This window comes from Protopterus annectens, chromosome 7.part1, assembly GCF_019279795.1.
Source record: "Protopterus annectens isolate FY-2018-M chromosome 7.part1, PAN1.0, whole genome shotgun sequence".
In the NCBI taxonomy this organism is placed as follows: domain Eukaryota; kingdom Metazoa; phylum Chordata; order Ceratodontiformes; family Protopteridae; genus Protopterus; species Protopterus annectens.
In genome coordinates, this window is record NC_056740.1 from 536,579,537 (window position 1) to 536,595,418 (window position 15,882).

General features: G+C 35.1%; 1 protein-coding gene across 5 annotated transcripts in view; it reads left to right on the top strand.

Annotated features, from left to right (window-relative positions):
• The first annotated feature begins 5,919 nt into the window (after nt 1-5,919).
• The window catches only part of ZNF280D (zinc finger protein 280D), a 3,097,091-nt gene continuing 3,087,128 nt past the window's right edge, over nt 5,920-15,882 (top strand). For all 5 annotated transcript variants that reach the window (XM_044078966.1, XM_044078968.1, XM_044078970.1 and 2 more), the window contains exon 1: nt 5,920-6,025. The gene's annotated coding sequence lies outside the window, so the exon portion shown is untranslated. The remainder of the gene's footprint in view (nt 6,026-15,882) is intronic.

A 15,882-nucleotide genomic window follows, 5' to 3' on the forward strand; every position in this document is an offset into this window, starting at 1 on the left:
GTCTAGGTCACTTTCTTTTAGCCAAGTTTGGAGCATACACACGATGTGCCCTTTCAACTAACAATTCCTGCTATGTAATACTAGTCCAGTTGTTTATATGTGCTTTCATAAAATTAATGGCAGTCTGTTCCTTCCAGCTTCTCTGGTATAGCTGAAAATCTCAGTTTCTCCCTATGTGCTCTGTCCTCTAATTCTATTATTTTTTGAAACATCTCTTCCTGAGCAATCTCATATTCAGCCAGCTTTTCTTTATTTCGACCTCTGATTTTTGCAGCTTCATCACCTCATCTGAATATCTTTTTAAAGCATATTCCATTTTCCAGCCTTTTGTTGTTTGTGTTGAGATGCTCCATCAGTGTTTTGTTTATTTTAACCAGGTCTGTAAGCAGTTGTCTTATATCTTTCCTGTAGGTTACTGAAAGTTATGTCTGAATGTTGCATTGTGTTTTTGGTGAACAGCTGCAGAACTTTCTCCAGTCAGTATTTCTTCCTCACTTTTTGTAGCTGATTTTTCCCAGATCTTCTGTATTTCTTTATTCCTAACATCCAGGTAGTGCCCTTACTAGCCAGTTATGGAATTTTACCTGTAAATACAAGTCTATTGGTCTTCTCTGCTGAGTTTCTTTTTTCACAGTGGGAGAGCTAAAATAAGCTGTTACTCAATGTGCAGCCATCTTGGAATCCCCAACTGCAGACCCATTTTAGCCATAGCTTGAGAGCTACAGCAGAATATGGAAGAGGTACTTCAACAGTATAGATTACTTTACAGTAAGAAATGAGTCACAACTAAATTTAGACTACAAAGCACCAAAACAATGACTGATTCATACATATGCAGCTTTGAAATAACTGTAACAGCTCTGAAGCTTTCAATTTCCTTTTAAGTTTAATTTATCTAAGGCAGCATATCTGTGCATATATCACTTCAGTCCTATATACTGAGTTAACATAAAGGATAAAGACATGTACATGATAGAAAAGTGACAAACCCACTTGACAGCCATATATAGCTGCCTTACCAAAAACAAGTATCAAACAAGTCATTGATTGCACTTCTTCTTCTCTTTCGGCTGTTCCCGTTAGGGGTCCCCCACAGCGAATCATCTGTTTCCATTTCTTCCTGTCCTCTGCATCTTGCTCTGTCACACCAACCACCTGTATGTCCTCTCTCACCACATCCATAAACCTTATCGTAGGCCTTCCTCTTTTCCTCTTACCAGGCAGCTCCATCCTTAGCATATTTTTCCCAATATACTCAGTATTCCTCCTCAGCACATATCCAAACCAATGTAATCTTGCCTCTCTGGCTTTGTCTCCAAACCGTCCAACCTGAGCTGACCCTCTAATATACTGATTCCTAATCCTGTTCATCCTCATCACACCCAGTGCAAATCTTAATATCTTTAACTCTGCCACTTCCAGCTCTGACTCCTGCCTTTTTGTCAATGCCACCGTCTCCAACCCATACAACATAGCTAGTCTCACTACCCTCTTGTAGACCTTCCCTTTCACTCTTACTGGTATCCGTCTGTCACAAATCACTCCTGGCACTCTTCTCCACCCATTCCACCCTGCCTGTATTCTCTTCTTCACCTCTCTTCCACACTCACCATTACTCTGAACTGTTGATCCTAAGTACTTAAACTCATCCACCTTTGTCAACTCTACTCCCTGCATCCTCACCATTCCTCTATCCTCCCTCTCATTCACACACATATATTCTGTTTTAGTCCTGCTAACCTTCACTCCTCTCCTCTCTAGAGCATATCTCCATCTCTCCAGAGTCTCCTCAACCTGGTCTCTACTCTCACTACAGATCACAATGTCATCTGCAAACATAATAGTCCATGGGGCCTCCTGTATCAATCAATCAAAGTCATTGATTGCACTTCCTTGTACTAAATGTAGGACTAGCAGGACACTGGGCTCAGGCAAATAAATTAAACATTTAAAAATAACAGATAAAAGTAAGATACAAAAGATGCGTTTTTCTGTTTGAGTGCACCAAATAAAAACCACACAATCATCTAACTCTACAAAGCAAATCAACTTTTTTTCTGAAGCTTTCCTGTTTCCTACTTTTTTAGAATTGAAATCAAATGCCTACTCTTTGTTTACATGATAATATGTTCCCAATGACTTTGAAATTCAAATAAATCATTGGTATTACTGTGGACTTTTGTTTTTTTGCATAAGTAACATTATGTCTTTCTGTGTTGAATTAGGATAATAACTAATTTTACTCTACAGCACTAAATGGAATAAAGAATCAAATAAGTCTGACTAATACAGTGTCAAACTATGACTGTTATTGTATTGCTAATACATGCAAACATACATACATTCGTGCAAGTATGTATATATGCGCTGTTTTACACACACACACACACACACACACACACACACACACACACACACACACACACACACACATATATGTTGCAGTAACTGGACAGTCTCCATGAGTAACTGCAGTCAGTTTCTGTGCAACCATGTGATCTGAGTTATAATGTGTGTGAGTATAACACAATAAGCCTGTTCTAGTCTTACATTTTCACTAGTTTAGAACAAAGGTTGGTTACACAATTGAGCTACTAGACAGAACACAGTAATTTGCCGTGTGGCAACATTCTGTTCACAGTCAAATCCCAGCATAAGCATACAAATAAAAAACATATACAGGCATTTGTTTCTATCAACTGTTTCAAATCCCACTATCTCCAAGTATACCTTGACAAAGAATGCTATAGTAAAAATAAAAAATGTAAACTATTTATGAATCTCTTCTTTGTTTTTAATGCGCAAACTGATACATTGCAGAAAAAAATATATATTATGTTGCTTTTAGTTCATTCTTTCAGCGACCATTAAAGATGCGCTAGGCCAAAGTGCTAGTGTTAAGAAGAACATAGAAGTACTGTATGATAAGCAGGCTGCATGTGGGTATATTGGAACTAAATATAGGCATGTTGGACATTACTTGTTTCGACTTTATTATTTTGGCTCACTTCTTAGATGACTTAGACCATTTTTTTTTTGTTTAAAATGAACCCACAATCCTAAAAAAAGATAAACTCATTACCTTATCTATGTAGCTGACAAAATACTCCCACTGAGAATTTCCTAGCCCCTTGCTCACCATGAAAGCCTAGTGACAGTCAAAGATCCATCAGTAATTCCCCCAGCATTATCTTCTTATTATTTTAATTATTAGCTCCAGATCAATGGGAACTCTGTGATATTACCTTAAATGCATTTCTACTCCTGATGTGTTGACATTCTATCATAATCCACTTCAGTCAAAACAAAACAATTTATTCTTGCTTCTAGTCATATTTTTGTTTATTGTGTGAAAATACTTGGTATCGTTAATCTGTTCACTTCTTAGCTGTCTCCACATCTTCCACACCTCCTATGTTATCTCCTTTCTTCTTTTGCAGTAATATGCTAATTTCACTAACTAGTGTGAAATTTTCTGTTCTGTCTCTGTAATTTGCATTACTTCTTGAGTGATGGCACTTTTGCAATTCACTGTCTCTCACTAACGTAATTTATTATTTAACATATATCGGTTGATTTGTAGCTCATTTACCCACTTACTGCTAAACTGTATTTTTCCCGTTTACAGTACTTGCTTATATATATTTGCATTCTTTCTGGCTGAGCTTGAACACAAGCATTCTAATATTTACATATCTACTCATAAAACAATGTGAAATATATAATTAAGAAAATGATAACTAAACCACAGTGATGGGAAATACACTAACTTCTTACAGTATAAGACTGATAACCTAAAAATTAATGTTGTGGTCTATAGAATTGATGTCACTAGTTATGTAGCAGGAGTAACAGAACATATCAAATGAGTTTAAAAAAATTTCACTACTGTTTATTGACAACTGTACTGTTTTGATATGACTTTCAATATGTAATAAAAAATTAAAATATGCTTGAACAACCTTTGCTTCAGCAAATATGAATTATTCAGTCTTATATTACATTTGTTGTGTTGTTTGTGTTTGATTTTTTATCTGAGTTAGGTTTATTGGGCGAGACCATTTTCTCTCTGCCATTTAGGAAGAATACTTTCGATGTAATAGGCGCATCATTAATATAGCACAATGACTTGACAGGTTTTATAAGTTAACAAGCAGGTATTATATGCAGCTGAACAAAACATTACATGCTCTAATGGCAAGGAAAAAAGAAAAAAAAAGAAAGAAAAGAGAGGCCAATAAATAAAATCACTTAAGTTATCAGCTCATAAAACAATAGTTAGCAGTAGCTAACACATCAGTGACTATTAATGCAGGTAATATCAACATTATTGAAGGTGTTTAATTTATGTGACCAGTTGGCACAAAACTTGTAAGACAATTTAAAAATATATATATTGCATTTGTGTATCTTTAGGCATGGCTCTGATACTTTTTTAAGGTATTTATACATGTCCCATTATGCTGCCCTGTATTAGTGGATATGACTAATTATAGTGTTATAGTAATACAATACCAACATGAAATACAGGTAAAAGACTACAGTATGTGAAGTAGTACCCAGTACTAAATATGTTCAAGTGGAACCATGTTTCCCATTTTAAACAACAGAATACCTTTGCAAGAAAAGTTTATGTATAAATATGTCAGAAAATCTAAATTTATAATTGTTTTAAATTACTCAAAAACATAATTAATGCATGGAAATGTCCATGACACGGAGTATTTTTTGTTACTTGAAATTATAACACTGGGAGCATATTTGGAATTAAACTTTGAACACTAAGAATAAATTAGCTGGAAAATGCAAATCAATTAACAATATAAAGGAAATACACTGATGAACATATGTACAGGATATGTCTACAGTGTATTTTGCACTGTTTACTTATATTCTTAATGTACATATTTTCATAATATTTTACAGAAAGAAAGAGTTAACTGTGGATTTTTTTTTTTTTTGAAGTGATAAACATCTTGATGGTGAGATGTTTCCTTATGTGAACACTAAACAGCAAGCCACTTTCTGTTTAAATACCTTCCTTGTACTAACATAAATAAATGTATAAATAATCATGGTGGGTGTATCGGAATGAGATGCTTATTTAGCAGCTGCATGTTAGTAGACAGCAGGCTGCAATTCATTTTCCTTTTCCAAGTTCTGCAGTATTTTTGTCAAATTAAAAATTATATTAAGCAATACATTATATCAAGGGTAAAGTGAAGTAATAAGCTTAGCACAAGCTAAGATCAGCTGTTTCCATAAATAATAAAATAAGTAATTTAAGTATAAATATTTTAAAAATAAGTAAAATTAGAAATGACATGCTTACAATTTAAATCATGCCAGCTCTTATTTTAAATTACATACCTCACAGTTAATACAGTACAATGGTTACTTAAATAAACTGTCTATTGTTTCATACAGCAAAATTTACAGAGTAAAGTACAAAAGAAAAAATGACATTAAGGTAATGACCTGCTGCACCCCATTGTAAAATTCACACCTGCATTTTTAAGTTTTTTACATCAGTAGTTTCAATATCACATATGGATAAATCAACAAACTTAAATAAATAATGGCATTTAATTTGTCAACAATATAATAAACTAGTTGTATATATATATTTAAATCCATTCAGATAACTTTGCTATAAAATAAGTGGCAAGAAAAAAATAATATTATCTTCAAGTGTATAAATAAGGACTTACTGTGAAAAAAAACTCATAGAAAAATTCCTGTGAACTTATTTTATGTTATGCTTGTGTCCCTTCCTCGAGGAGTTTTAATTCTTCACCCTTAAGTCTTCAACTGCCTCGTGCCTTTTAGCACCACATGCCTACTCTAGGATAGCCCGCTCTATTTTCCATTTCCCCTTCGCCTGTCTGCTCGACCTAAAATTACCCATCATCCTCCACAATTGTTTCACGCGAACTCCCCGCTTACAGTCTAGTCGCTGCTTGAAAATGTTGTCTGATTTCTGTAGTAAGGGTTTGCTCTGCTAACTTCTCAAAAAGAGTATACGGTAAGCCCTGTTTTCTTTTAAAGTCCGAATTTTGACACCCTTATGCGCCTTTCTAATGTGATTCACCTTATTTTCGGTCTGTGTGGAGGGCAAGTTTGATGTGGAAAGATCGGGGGGAGCTTTCTGATTGTAACCTGTGTCGGGCGCCATGTTTGGTTACTTGTGCTGTTTCTTTGCCTAAACAACCAGGAGGCGAACTCGCAGGAGAAAAGGGCGCTTTTCGCGTCATCATAAATTGGCTTCCTGCAGTTATCTTGATGCATCGCATTAACAGCTGTTTTACAATCGGTGCTGTGACTGATTTATGTGATTGCATACAGTTTACTTCATCTTTCACATAGGGAAAAATAGCTGAGGATGTCATGGGAAGCGGGAGGGGGAGGGGAGGGGGGCTGTACGTGTTTCCCTCTGATCTGACTGTGGGTGGAAACGAGTTGTTCTATTGTTGAATGTCGTAACCGGTGGCAGCTGTTGTCACAACCTGACATTGCGAAGTTTCTGTGCGAATCATGTTAGCATGCTGCAGTTTGCTCTAATCCCGTATTTGAAACCCACAGTAAGGATGGCGATTTAGTGTAACGGAAACTGAGAATTGCCAGGCTGACGTTGACAGCATTTGTCATGCACTACCAACAGCGATGCTAAATTGTACTGGTGGGATGCAGTAGTAAACTAATTAAAATCAATCATGATGCGGGAAAATATATTTGTAGAAAAGTAGATTGCAATTGTTTAAGGAGATGCAAGAGCACATTGCATCAAAGTAACACTAATAAATTAGAAAATCCTGTTTAATATAACATTCTATTTTTTTTTTTGCCAAATATGTTAAACAACAGGCTTTCAGTCAGTGTGATAACTTTTTAAAAATCACTGACAATGTTAAGCTTTATTTTGTGAGGATTATTAATTTGTGCAATTTGGAATATTCTTTGATGATTAACAATGTGTTTAAAATTAAAAAAAAGTTTTGATAATATGTGATAAATCATTTTTGATTATTGTTCCCATATTGTAATTGTAAATATCCTTTCTAACGATAATTCATGTATTTAAGTTGTTAGTAATATTATCAAAACTAATCTGAAATGTGGTGTTTACAAACTGTGCATGTGTTCAGTTACAGGAGTAAAACAGCAATATTGGCAGATCCCAGAAATGTAGATTAAAGTGTCACAAAAATAATGTAATTGTCAGCAAATGAGATTTTGGGTGATATAAAAAAATTGGTGATATTTTCATAGTTTTTCTTATCACCAGTTTAGAACAGGTTTGAATATCATTCAACAAAATCCAATGCATTTTCAGTAATCAAATAAATTGTAAATCTGCAGCGTTTAACTTCTGAATATGGTTAAGGCTGTGTGTATGGTGTAGTACTTTGTTTTCCAAATCTAGTTTTATCACTCCTTAGATATGATATTTTTTCTAAACATGTTACAATATATGTGAGACGTAGATTGAAGTTTTATTTCAAATACTGGAAAAAAGCTTTCCTTGGACTTTTATTCAGACCAGACCACTTGCTTGTAAGTGTTAAGAGGTATGATGCCCCTAGTTTTTGGTATGTACCTGTTGGTACATAAAGATAAAAATAAAATATGTTTAAAAAGCAGGCCCTCACAATCTGTGTTTAACATTAAATGTGTAACTGTCTCCATCAGTATTTTGCAGAAGACAGCTAAACAAGATTTAAAGTATCTTTGTTGGATATGATTATTATCTTGCTTGATTATTTTATTACCACAAAGTGTGAACTTTTGTACTTTATTATACATTGTTGTATCCTAAGATGCAATGATCTAGAGATTTGGGAAACTACCATTTTTTTAGAGCGTCGTTATCTGTATTTGTAGGTATAGGGGGCTGCTGATCATTACAGCCTCACTGGAATGAAGTGCCTTGTGTGGTCTTCTCTGCAGATAAACATGAAAGCATTGGTCCAGGCATTTTTATTATTACTTGTACTTTTCACACAGTATGGCTTTATTAAAGTTTGCTTTGTTGCAGTATAAAGGCTGTTAATGACATATAACTAAATGTGTGTTTATTTATTAGGATTGTGCATTTGAGATTTATGCCAGGTGCAAGAATGGCATTTCTTTGGTGATAAAGATCATGGAGGAAGGGATTCTTTAATTAAGGTTACGTTAATGGTTAAGTTATGCACAGAGCAGTTGTGTAACTATTTCTGTAATATATTTTGGTAAATAGCTGAACTGGAAAGAGTTTTTAGTTTGCATTTGCTCATTTGTGTAACATAATTTGTAAGCAGTCAGTAAGTAACAGAGCAGTGGAATGCACTTAATTTTTATATATTGATTGACTGGGAGTCATTAGTTTGTAGAACCTGAGTGAATGCAATGTCATTTTTTTTTTATTTATTTATTTGCAGTTGGTTTACCAGGATTGTCCATTGGGCCAAGCTGAACCAGTTTTCAATGGAGTTCTGGGGAGAAAACCTCCAGTAACAAGTTTAATAGGTTTTACATTAGATTACAAAAATTTACAAATGATGTAGCTTAGAGCATGACATTGCAAGTAATATAGCACCAGAAAACGAGGTTACAGTAGGTTTTAGGTTAGATTACAATGTTTACAAGTGATACGTCTTGGAGCATAAGGTTACAAATTGTACAGACTGGTGATGAATTCATACTCTGGAGTGGGCTACTGCACATATAAAATGAATTTATTGTTCATGTCTTACTAAAATCTGGTTTTTCCATAAAAAATCTTAGGTATGGTAGAAGAACCAATTATATTACTTAATTTTTGTTAGACTTGAATATCTTTAATTTATTTTTTTATTTTTTTACTTAGGGGATTGATGATGTATATTGTATAGTTACGTTCTGGAACTTGAGTGGGAATGGAAGAAAGCATAGGTGATTATCCTAGATATTCTGTGACTGCTATAGTGTTTTAGTTACGTATTTTAGGAAGAATAATTGTTGATATTTTTTAATATGGGTTTTGTTTTGAAGTTGCAGAATCTGTGTATGAACCTGAGTGATGTTTGATGTACATCAAACAAGTGGTGGGTTTTGCTATCTGGGGTTGCATTTACAGTTAATAACTGGATATGTGAAAAGTTTTAATGAGTTTTTAAAGCTGGGAAAAAATAAGGTTAGTATTTGCTGCTGTTACAATATGCTTAGTAAGCAGCAAATTGCAAAAACATTAATTATTTTTTTTTAAATATTTGCTACTGCTGTTTGCTATATCGTTGTAATTAATTCTCATGAGCCTGAAATTAGTTTTTTTAGATTTGTGCAGTGCCTGCTTTTCAGAATAAAAACCGATGCATAGAAGTTGCTACATATGTGTGGCATTATCCCGATTTCCACTCTGTGTTTACAATTATACTTTGTGGAGCTTAGTGCCTTGCTGACCCCCCCCCCCCCCATGGATCTTGACCCACTGGAATTTAGTCATTAAAGTGAGTGGATGTTTCAAGACCTTGCTTACTAAGTTTTTAAAACTGTTGTCCAAATCCTGGTGCCCTATTATGTAGAAAAAGTACACCAGCAGTTTATTATTGGTTGGACAATTTTTAGTTTGCAGACATAAAATATTTAAGTTCCTGTTGCCCAAAGTGACGGACAATAAAACAACAGTAATGGATGGGATAGTGAAACTTGGGCTGCAAATCAGGCACATTGTGATAGGCCCAGATAGTTTTATTTATTTTTGTTTATTTTATTGTGCTTATTTTTTATTTATTTTTTTTTTAGAATAAATGTGTTTTGTTGATGTGATGGGTTCTACAGTGCAGTTAAGTTTCCTCTGGTTGTATTTGCCCCTCCCCCCCCAGGATGTGGATTTCTCTTCTTGATATATTCTCACAGATCTACTGACAAACTGCTAGGATGTCTAGTTGTTAATTTTCAGTAAGCATCGCATTACCTTTAACAAGCTTGTGTAAGAGTACTAGACCACTGTATATGAATGATTATTTCAGTGCTTTAAATTTGTGTGTTTTTTTTCAGTGTTGGCAGATAAGTTTGTCTTTTTTGTTCAGCATAATTGTCTGCTGTTTTACAGTTAATGATTAAAAAATAAATTTTGTTTCTCTCACTTTCTATTTTTAGCACTTGCTGTCTAGTATGCAGATAAAATAAGAGGATTTGGAAAAGTGTGCTTTTTACTCCTTGATGTTGGGATGTTACTTTGTTGACAAGGAGAATCTGCATGCATGGTGTACATTTGAAGTTCAGACCTTTAAACTTTAGACTTGGTAAAAGAAATCAATGAGTACTCTTCAGGTGGTTTTGCACTTTGATATGCCTGACAGTGAGGGTACTCCTTGATATGCATCAGAGGAATGACGTAGTTATATGTATTATGCATCCCATGAAACATTACACCTTTGGAAGTGCATGCAGATCATAGTGAAATAGTTTAGACTGGTTTAGATTTCTGGACCCTTTAGCCTGTTTAAAAGCTCATTTGGCAGTGTTGTTTAATTTGTAAACCTTGTTTGTGCTTGTGATGACCCTAAGCAAGCCATTTTTTGTGTGTAATAGTACATGCAAATTTGGTGTTTACATAGGTTGATACGTTAACTTTTCAGTGGCAGAATGTTTTGTCCACAGTTTTTTCCTTAAAATTGTAAGTATTTATATGCTTCTGAATAATTATTTGTCGCCTGTAGAAATTATTTTTGCTTACTGTGCGTGATGTGTAATAATTACAGGTTTTAAATTGAAATACACTTATGCCCGGTACGTATACTCAAACATATTTTCTAACCTTTTGATTGGGAATGTTATTGTTGCTAACCCATTTGTGATCTTGGAAATTCTCATTTTGTTTTGTGTGCAGAGATCCCTTTCTGTTAATATTTCTATTTGCATCATTACTTGAAAGTTCAGTTGTGGTGATTTTTATTTAAAAAAAAAAGGTCCAGTGCAGTATACACCTGAAGCTTTTCTTATCATATAGTCCAGTTTAATTGTGAAAGATAAAAGTCTTAAATTTTGCTAAAGTAACAATTTGAAACGATGATGGTCCTGGTTTTCTCACTTTCTATTAGAACTACCTTTTGATGATGTAACCCTTTTGAAGTGATGGCATACCTCTCAACTGTACAGATTTTCACAGACTGTCCAGATTTTTTGCCTCATAGTTTTGGTCTGTTTTTCATAAAATTGTGTTTTTTCTGACAAATTAGTAGCAAATCATTAAAGACTGAAGTTAGAAAATAATGACAGGACATTTGAGTTTCAGACTTTATATCCTTCAAAAAAATTATGCCAATGCCAAACATGTTATTCTGTCAACTTTCTAAGTTTGTAAGAGCAATATTTAAAAATTGTCCCTATTTTTGGACCTTTATCCCACTTTTTTACGGCTTTATCCCAATTTCTTGCTCTAAGAGGTTGAGAGGTATGAGTGATGGTAGTCCTGATTTTCCTCGCTTTCCATTAGGTGACCTTCCTAAATGTCTGGTAGAACTTTGGCTGTCATAAGTCTCAGAATCAAACCATGGTCACTATTCATAGTGCTGACTTTCAAAGAAGCAGTAAGAAAACATGAGTTTTGACTCCGCCTGCTTTCTGTAGTGTAAATAGGTAATCTCTTGATCAGCATTTTACTCGCAACCCAGAAACATAAAATGTTGCTAGTTTATTGCTCAAGGGAAAAACTGAACTAAGTATAGCTAAAGACCTGACACTGGAATTGATTTGGTAAATACCCTATGTACTTTAGAATTTGTGTGTGCTGCTGAATGCAAACATTAACTGCATTATAAATGTGGTGCTGATTTCGAATGTGTATTGTTAGCAGCCAAATCTTTCATAAATATGCCTATGCTACTTGGCTTTGTAAACATAAAGGTGACAGTAGCTGCTAGATAGACCAATGTTTCATGCAATCTGAGTATTAAGCACTGGACTGAAGAACCATGTTTAATCTCTTTGTAAAGTTGCTGTTTGGAGAGATGACTTTCATTTACAGATTTGTGGCGCTACAGATTTGTGGCGCTTGACACCATTGCTTGAATGTCTGTCTATGGTTAATGAACTTTTGTCATTGCTTAAATGCTTGACTGGATTCAAACCCTCCATCACCTATCTTATTTCTCTAAACTCACTTCACTTATACCTTCTGCCACAGTGATATTTGTCCAGTTATGACATAAAGGAAAGGAGGTATAACTTGATGAGCTTAATGGAGTTATAACTCTCAACTTCTTAATGCAAGAAGACAGGACAATGCCTAACAATGGGTTGGGGGGGCTACAAAGGCCCAAAAATAGGGACAGATTTTAAATATCTTATAAACTCATAACTTTGATAGAATAACAGGATTAGCATTATTTTTTCTGAAGGATTTAAAGTCTGAAACTCAAATGTATGTTATTTATTGACTTCAATCCTCAGATCATCACAGTGATTTGCCAGAAAACCACAGATTTTAAGAGGAACAGGCCAAAAATATGAGGCAAAAGTCTGGACTGTTGAGAGGTATGAATGGAGTGAGACATATGGTTTACCTTTTTTCAGTATTACGTTTTGAGAGATTCTTTGCTAATCTTGCTAGTCCATAGTGGACTGCTGTGCTCTTTATAGAAGCTTGGGGAGTGACAACAGAATGAAATAGTGGTATATTTGGTAGCATGGTTGTTTTTTTTCGGATCTGTAGTAAATTTCCTGTAGCTGCTTTAAAGACCTAGGGTCCCAAATACCAGATAAAAATACAAAACTCTTTTGTTAAGAGAAGCCCGTATGGCTTGCCTTGCACACAAGATTCAACTGAAATGGTTAAATGAGAGGAGATACATCAATGGACAACATTATTATAGGTATATTCATAGATTATTTGTTTTGTGTGTGTGTGTTTTTTTTTTTTTTTCCCTCCTCTCTGGTCGTGTTTGTGCTAGGTCATGGAGAAGTCTGACAGTTTGACATGTTTTGGGGTGCATAGCTTTGTTTTAAATTGCATTATAGGAATGGATTCCATGATTTTTAAGCTGTCTCTAAAATAACACAGAGTAATGAATGAAGGTTATTAGCCTACCTACTTCCTGACTTGTATGTTGGTGTTAATTTATGCATGTTTAGGCATCTGTTTTTATTATAGTTTTATCCAGACTGATCCTACAGGACCAGTGCTACCTGTGAGGCACAACTTCACTGCAGAGTACTTGTTACGTTATCAGAAATGTTTAACATGATTTAAATGAAAGTGAATATATATTATTGAATGTTTTGTTTGTGTGTATACGTACTCGCAAACATACAGAATATACATAGAGCTGATGGGGTTGTAGCACTAAGAGTTTTGCCTGATTATGGTGCTAAATGCATATAGCTTATTCTGGGCCGTTTCCACTTAGCCTATTTAAATTCCTTTTAACTGTTTTGATTTGTGTTCTCCCGTAGTTGCTGGGGGTGAGGCTAAGGGTGGGATGTTCTAAATCCCATCTTGTTTTGATTTTTGTATATAATCTGATTTTTACAATAGTTTACTTTCTTATGGGGAGGGGGTTCCCTTGCTGAAGATACATGAAGTGGAGGTCTCCACTACCGAGGTCATATGCTCCTCGATACGCAAGTTCAGTGCATATTTTGTCTCCCTTTGGGAAGACTCTGAATATAAGATATTTGTTGACAAGTAGTAGAACTTTGTTTTTGGCTAACATTATCTGAGGTTTAAAAAAAAAATTTCTATTTCACGTCATTGAAGATTTATTCACAGATAACAAAATGAGTTATACTGGATGGAAAACCTGGCTGTGAATAAACATTCATAAAGCTGGAACAATTTGAGGAAGGATTATGCCTGTTGGTACAATTTCTTGTCTAGAGTTTAAAGGGTATTGAAGTGTTTTAAGCTTTTGAGTCTGGTTTTTTTCTTGACTTGGCACATGTTTTTATGGATTTGTATATTACAAGTGAATATATAAACACAGCATCACGCAGTGCAAAAATAATGTTGACAGTACTCAAATGCTTATTTTCAATTAAAACAAAGTAGATATACAAGAACGTGTTAAAGTTCCTGCACTTTATCCCCGTGGCTCTAAATTTGCTAACTTTGAGTCTGCTTATTCTGTGATTTAAGAAAATATTCCTTACCTTGGAGGTCCAGCAACTTCTGAGTAAATGTGCACTGTTCAACAAAGGTGGACTTGAAGTAAAGTCCGTAGTTAAGCAGCACTGGATCAAGGTGTTTTGAAACTGCATGCTCCATTTTTTAATGTACTATGTTTTGAGAAGTGTGATATTTTCTGTTCTAAAATAGTGTTGTATGTCTTGTGTGATCTTTCTGGTAGTTGTGGTGTTAAGTATTTTATTTTATATTTATTATTTGAGGCATATTTGGAGTAATTTTATTTGTCTCGCTTACTGAATGCAGCAAGTTAGTTTGTATTCTGGCTGTGTTACTGGGATGATTAAATGGTAGGAGGTTGTATATTAAGTATTAATATTTACTCTGTATTGTTTTATATTATACATATATAAAGGGAGTGCAGGATGGTCCATTATAATTGTGCATTCAGTATAATGTCTACTCACATCATAGCAGTTTATTAAAATCTTTCACAAATTGCTTTTCAAGTTGTGTGCTAGAAAATATGGAGTGCCATATCGATTTATATATCGAATATAAATGGATAAATACGTTAAGAGCAGATAAATGTTCTGGTCTAAATGGCATAAATAGTATTGAAACAGAAGCAATTCATGTATTAAGAGTTTAATCATGTGATTTAATTTGTAATATTTAGAGAGCTCTCCCTCTATACAACTTGAAAAAGCAATTTGTGAAAGCTTCTGTTTGCTAAAAAAATATTATCCTTTGGTTCCTGGAGCTTTTTCTTTTTGTCGTTTTTGACCAACCTTATCCCAGGAAAGTGGTTTCTTGCACCATCCAGTGGTGGATCGCCATTACTTACGACTGAGGTCTCTGTCTCTTATGTAAGGGTCTCTAGCCAGCAGGATCCATTTGAGAGCCAATCCATCAGGTCATTCATGCCTTTTCCCAGCAAATGGATTTCGGGTATATATATATTAATGTCTGGCAGCTTGACTCATGGGTGTGGAGCATCACTGTTACCTTGAGCCCATGCTGGTCCTGATGCAGGCCTGTCAGTGTGTGCTGTCTTTGGCTGGGACTTGTGATTATCTGCCAGTTTCCATATTACTTGGCAGTAGTCGGCCACATGCCTGTCTTTGCTTAATACCAAGCACAGGCTAACTTTCAGAGATAGGATAGAGTACTGTGTCCTCACTTTGGCTCCTATAGTGAGTTGGAGGACCACTTTGTCTGAGATGGACATTGACAGTGAGTCAGTTCCTTCATTCACTTCTCTGCTGGATTGCTCCTCCCTTGGAATGGCCCTTTGATTTATGGGTGACAGCTTGAACTGGCTTCAACTCCCTTTCTTCCTCTCCCCTAGTAAATACTTGATGGTAGTCCTGAGGAAGAAATTTAAAGAGTAGTTTGGTTGCCTACTATGGCAGTCTGGAGGCATTCTGCTTCTGTTTTTTTAACTTTCCAAAAATGTGGATTTCCTTTATTTTAGTAAGTATTCCAGTGCTGACTCTTCAGTTGTCCTTATAAACCCCACTGACAACAGCATATTGCCTTTTTGTCAGCTGTGGATTCTAGGATTTGGATAGACATGTTGTGGAAAGAGAAATGCACTCTCACCATGTTGGAGCTTGGAACCCCCGACTGTTTACCTTGCTTCTCAGAATCCCTGTCTGATCTGTAAGGAAGGTTGTGAATAAGATTGTGGACTTCTGGAGTTTGGGCTGAAGGAGGGCCATGTTGAGATGCACTCTACATTGTAGTGCAGTATATCCTTCTATAATTTTTGACTGTGCTAATGTTCTGTCTTA